We start from the raw sequence: 6,214 nt of genomic DNA, 5'->3' as shown, positions 1-6,214 counted from the left end.
ACTGCGGCTCCCCGAGCGAAAGCCTGCGGGTCGGGCCCGGTGGGCGGGCCCCAAACAGACCCCCCCCCCACCCCGATCCCTGCGGGCGGTGGGGCGGGGACGGGGGCGGGGCGAAGCGGGGCGGAAGTGCCGCTACCGGCCCCGGAAGCCATGAGCTAGAAGTGACGCGCCGGAAACCAGCCACGGCTCCCCGCCGGCCCGCGGGACTCGTTCCGCTTTGTCCTGAGCGTCTGGGCTTCTCTGCCGCCGCTGCTGAGCCGGTGGAGGGGCCACGCTACTGGTTGATTCTCCCCCGCTGTCGTCCCCTTGGCACCCTCTTGGCCGTAGCACTTCAGCCCAGGCGGGGGTGGTGATCCTGGGTGACGGCGACCCCCATCGTCATCCCCTTGGCACCCTTCGGGCTGTACCACTTCAGCCCAGGCGGGGGTGGGGCGAAGGCGATCCCCGCGGCCTTGGTACCTTCCGGGCCGTACCACCTCGGCTGGCGCCCCTCGCGGTTTTCCCCCTTGACACCTTCCGGGCTGTACCACCTCCGCCCAGATGGGGGGGGGGAGCGATGGCGCCCCCTCGCGATATCCTCTGGCGTACCACTTCAGCCCAGACGGCGACCCCCTCCGTCCTCCCCTTGGTACCTTCCGGGCCGTACCACCGCGGCCCAGGAGGGGCGACCAGTTCGTGGACCTGTAAGTCCCTAAGGGGCCGCCCTCCGAGTTTTGGTTTCAAGGGACAGAAATTCCAGCCTCAACACGCCTCCTTTAGAAGAGGAAAGATAGAGGGAGTGTCTGTCTTCCCAGCATCCTAGCATCAGAGGAGCTCTAGGGGCACCTGGACCCCGAGGCCACGCCCCTGGAGAGGGCGCTGATTGGCCAAGCTGTGTGGAGCTCCGCCTGGGGGCGTGACCTCGGCCCAGGTGAGCGGCGGGCTGCGCTGGGATGGTCGCAACTGCTGCGGAGCACCTGCCCAGACCGGTTCTCCTCCCCGCTTACTTTTTAACATGATTTTAAGGGGCAAGGGTACAGCTAATGGGCTTTTTTTTTTTTGTATATGTATCTCCTCCCGCTTCTCTTTCAACGTCAGATTCACATATTATCTGTCTTTTTATGGTGATTTAATTATCGGGAGAGAGGAAATCTCAGAATGTTAGTGTTGTTTTCTTTTTTAAATTGAAGTATAGTTGGTGTGCAATGTTATGTTACAGGTGTGCAATATAATGATTCACAATTTTTAAAGGTTATGCTCCATTTATAGTTCCTATAAAATATAGCCTATATTCCCTGTGCTGTGCAATATGTCCTTGTAGCTTATTTTATTATTTATTTTCTGTTTTTTAAAAAAAATTTTAATTTAATTTTTTATACAGCAGATTCTTATTAGTCATCAATTTTATACACATCAGTGTATACATGTCAATCCCAATCGCCCAATTCATCAACCCCCACCCCCACCCCACCGCCCCTTTCCCCCCTTGGTGTCCATACGTTTGTTCTCCACATCTCTGTCTCAATTTCTGCCCTGCAAACCGGTTCATCTGTACCATTTTTCTAGGTTCCACATATATGCATTAATATATGATATCTGTTTTTCTCTTTCTGACTTACTTCACTCTGTATGACAGACTCTAGGTCCATCCACCTCACTACAAATGAGTCAATTTCGTTTCTTTTTATGGCTAATATTCCATTGTATATATGTGCCACATCTTCTTTATCCATTCATCTGTCGATGGACCCTTAGGTTGCTTCCATGTCCTGGCTATTGTAAATAGAGCTGCAATGAACATTGCGGTACATGACTCTTTTTGAATTATGGGTTTCTCTGGATATATGCCCAGCAGTGGGATTGCTAGGTCATATGGTAATTCTATTTTTAGTTTTTTAAGGAACCTCCATACTGTTCTCCATAGTGGCTGTATCAATTTACATTCCCACCAACAGCGCAAGAGGGTTCCCTTTTCTCCACACCCTCTCCAGCATTTGCTGTTTGTAGATTTTCTGATGATGCCCATTCTGACCGGTGTGAGGTGATATTTTCAGGAGCAAGGGTACAGCTAATGGGCTCTGCTTAAAGCCTACTTTTTGGTCAAACTTTCACATATTTTTCTTCACATTATTTTAATAATTTTGTTTTTTATTTTTATTATTTTTTATTTTTGGCTGCGTTGGGTCTTCATTGCTGCGCGCGGACTTTCTCTAGTTGCGGCGAGCAGGGGCTACTCTTCGTTGTGGTGCGTGGGCTTCTCATTGCGATGGCTGCTCTTGCGCGCGGGCTTCAGTAGTTGTGGCACACGGGCTCAGTAGTTGTGGCTCGCGGGCTTAGTTGCTCCGCGGCATGTGGGATCTTCCCGAACCAAGGCTCAAACCAGGGAAGTCCCTCTTCACATTATTTTAAAATTAATAAAATTTCTCCTTTAGGTCTTGGCCAGAGGGTCAGTTAATTAATGGTGGTGTCTGCCCACCCCTGGGCGCGCACAGGTGGGGCTGGGGCCGCGAACTGCAGTTCAGGGCTCAGTGAGTTACTTGTGGTGATCAGTGAGTTAGTTACTTGTAGTCAAGAATTTCAAAAGGAAATGTATAAAAAGTATCCAAAACTTTATAGCAGGGCTTCCCTGGTGGCACAGTGGTTAAGAATCCACCTGCCAATGCAGGGGACACGGGTTTGAGCCCTGGTCCAGGAAGATCCCACAGGCCGAGGAGCAACTAAGCCCGTGCGCCACAACTACCGAGCCTGCACTCTAGAGCCCGCGAGCTGCAACTACGGAAGCCCGCGAGCTACAACTACTGAAGCCCGCGCGCCTAGAACCCATGCTTCGCGACAAGAGAAGCCACTGCAGTGAGAAGCCCGCGCACCCCAATGAAGAATAGCCCCCGCTCGCCACAACTAGAGAAAGCCCACACGCAGCAACGAAGACCCAACGCAGCCAAAAATAAATACATAAAATAAATAAATTTAAAAAAAACCTTTATAGCAGAATCTTTCTTGCATTTTATCTGAGACAGTGCGTTTTTAAATTCTGAAATGATGTCAGGGGAACCTAGGCACCTTCCCCTCCTGGACCAGGCACCCCAGCATGGAGGACAGTTCGACCCAGGCCTCCAGCCACTGCCCGAGGAAGGCTTTGCTCCATGGTCACACTCCCAGAGTTTGTATCCTGCCCTTTTTTCTTTGTCCTGCTAACAGTTGTTCACCAAAAACAATAAAACAGCCAGTTATTTTACCAGCAAAACGGGTTGATTTGGCAGCAGCAAAGAAGTGAAGTTCAGGACAGGCAGCTACGGTGAACCACAAGCAAGTCTGGTGAAGCAGAGGAGAAGGGCAAGTTGTTATAAACAGTCTACTGGAGGAACTGGGTGGTGGCTTTTCATTGGCTGAGAGGCCGCCAGGAGGGGGACATCGTCCTTCCTCCTGCTGGTGGCAGTGAAGTATCTGCTTCTGGCCGCAGGTGCAAGGGACTCTCTGCCTGCTGGGATCTGTGTTGAGGCCCAGGGGCACCTGCCTGAGAGCTTACCCTTCTGGCCTCCCGACTGCATTATAGTTGAGGTTCCCCTTTGTTAATTTTCACATAAGTCTTCTCTAAACACTGCAGGAGACACTGCTGCAGGTAGCGAGTCGTTTCACCGCTGGGCCGTGTCTGACTTCCAGTATCAGGGAAGGGGTCTGAGTGGTTTTACCTGCATTTGCTGGAGTTTCCACTTCTTCCTTTGACTGGATTCCAAGAAGCAGAATTTGGGGTTGAAAGACTTTAGACCGGCCAGGATTCTTCACACCCTTGTCAGCTTCAAATGTGACCATTTCAGCCTCTTTGCTGATTTGCACATTAGACACAAACTTGTTAGGAAGCGGCTCTCATGAAGGAGCCCCACGCCGGCCAGCCTGCCTCTCCTCGTGGCATCTGCCGGCCTCTCCCAGTCCAGCCCCCCGCCCCAGCCCCCTTCTCACAGGCTCAGTCTGCATCTGGGCCATGGTCTGACGTGATGGCTGCAGTCAGGTGGGTTGGTGACTTGCGGGCCTGGAGGAGCCCAAGTTCCCAGGGGACGGTGAGGACAGCAGGAGGTGTGGACCTGGGCCTGGGAGCCCACAAGGCCCAGAGCACGGGGTCCCGGGAGGAATTGTGGGGGAGCCCCCCCTTGTCCCTCCAGCCGCACCGCCAAAATCGCCAGGAAGCACTGACCCGCACGATGCTGCTTCCTAGGCGCCTGGCCTCCTGATAGCAGCCCCTCGCTGGGCCGGGGGTGCCTCTGGGCCCACGTTCTGAGGGCTCCACGTTAAGCCCCAGGGGTTCTCTTTCTTTTAAACAATCACCATTTGTTAGGCCTCACCACCTCGGGGTGCTCTTGGGCGCCCTTGCTTACCCCCTGTAATTAGCTTGCTCTGGGAGGAAGGCGGGCGGAGTGGTCAGTGCTGGGGGCGCCGTTGGAGCTGCCAGGGCAGGAGAGGGGACGGGGGCTTCAGGCCGGCAGCCCATGTGGGCCCCTGGGCACCCAAGGCATCGGGAGCTGAGTCTGCTCCAGGCTTCTCGGGGGTGGGGGGGACCCGTTATTCGGTCCACTGGGAAGGGATTTCGCAGATGTAATTACGGTCCTGAGCGTGTGGCCTTCAGCCCCATCCAGGGGGCAGTGCCCGGAGGAGGGGAGCCTCACCAGCAGGTGAGGCCGGTGGGGTCTGCCTGGGCCTGGCCCCTCCAAACTCAGCCCTGGCCCACCCAGCAGGGCCCCTGGCCATCCCCAGGTCACTGGGCTGTGGAGTCGAGGCCTCTGGTTCCTTCCCGAGTGTCCTTCCCAGGCTCTGGGTCCAGCCGGGATGCCCACAGCCTGGGACGGCCAAGCAGCCTTTCTGGACGCTGCCCCTGGTCCCGTGGGTGATGTCTACTCACCTGTCATCCTGGCCATCACCTCAGCAGGCTGCCCCGGGGGGCCAGAACCCCGTCCAGTGCGAGGGCTGTGCCCGAAGGTCCCTCAGTGAGACCCACTCGGGGTGGGGCAGCAGCAGCCGCTAAGGCCTCTGGGACTTGCCCACTGAGCAGCAGATGAGGAAACAGGGAGTCTGCAGCCAAAGTCGCTCAGGTTCGCGACACCTGGGCCCGAGCCCAGGCCTGTCCCCAAACCAGAGATGTGCAACCTCCCTGGCTGCCCTTTGGGTACCCCTCCACACACGCTGTGGCGTGACCCCTGCCTCCCACCCCCACTTTAGCCTGACCTTGGGGCTCAGCCTCTGGACTCCACGGGCCGGGGGCACTGGCAGAGCAGGGAGGGCACCTAAAACCTCTTCCCCCTGGGGCTGGGGCCAAAGGTCATGCAAGCAAAACCACAGGGCTGGGGAGCCGCCCCCTTGCTGCTTCAGGCCAGCGTCTGGGAGAGTCCAGGGCACCCACGGGCCTCACCGAGCTCCCAGGAAGCCGGCTGAGGTCAGGCCGTGCCTCTGTCCCCGTGGCTGCCTGTCCTGAGCTTCTGGGGGCAGGAGGCCCTCCCCGCAGGGTGCGGGGCGCAGACCAACCCCGTCCCCGCTGTCCTCCGCGGGCTTCACCCGCTCCTCGGCCTGGCCCACACTGACCTCACCTCTTCCACCAAATCCTCAGCGTTTCCAGATTCTGAGGTGGCCCAAGCTGTGGCCTGGACCTTTCTGGGGTGAAATGTGCCGGCACTGGCCAACCCCGCCCCCTGTGGTGACTCGAGTTCATGGTCCCCCCCCCCCGCACCCCCCATCCTCTGGGCTTCTCCAACAGGCCTCCACCCACCGCGCCACTTGGCCTCCATCTCCACAACTGCTCTCACCCCCAGCTGGCCCCCCAGGCAGACTTCCCAGGTCCTGGTACTCAGTGGCTCCCAGGTGTGGGAACCTCAGCAGGACAGGCCCCGGCCACCACGGGGCAGGAACTGCTGGATGCGGAGCCTGACCTGAGAGAGAGGGGAGGCCAGCTGGGTGGGCGCCCAGCACTGAGGCCTTGGGTGAGGTCTGGCCCCGGCGCTGCTCAGACACAGGCCAGGAAAGGCCAGAAGAGGTTTCCAAGGCCACCGCCCTGAAGACCAGAAGCTTCGAGGGACCTCAGGCCTGGCCCACAGAAATGCCCCACCGGCCAGGTCAGGAGACGTCTTGGGTCCCCCGTCCTGTGGCCTCTGGGACCTGGGCTCCGCATCCCCTTCAATGTGCTCCACAAAGCCCAGAAGATCAAGGTTCAGGGGTCAACACCCTTTGCCAAGGAGCGCGATCCTGCGGGCAG

This window comes from Grampus griseus (assembly GCF_964374135.1).
Source record: "Grampus griseus genome assembly, chromosome: 1".
Classification (NCBI taxonomy): Eukaryota; Metazoa; Chordata; class Mammalia; order Artiodactyla; family Delphinidae; genus Grampus; species Grampus griseus.
The sequence above is the reverse complement of the archived record's forward strand: the minus strand, read 5'-3'. Positions refer to the sequence as shown.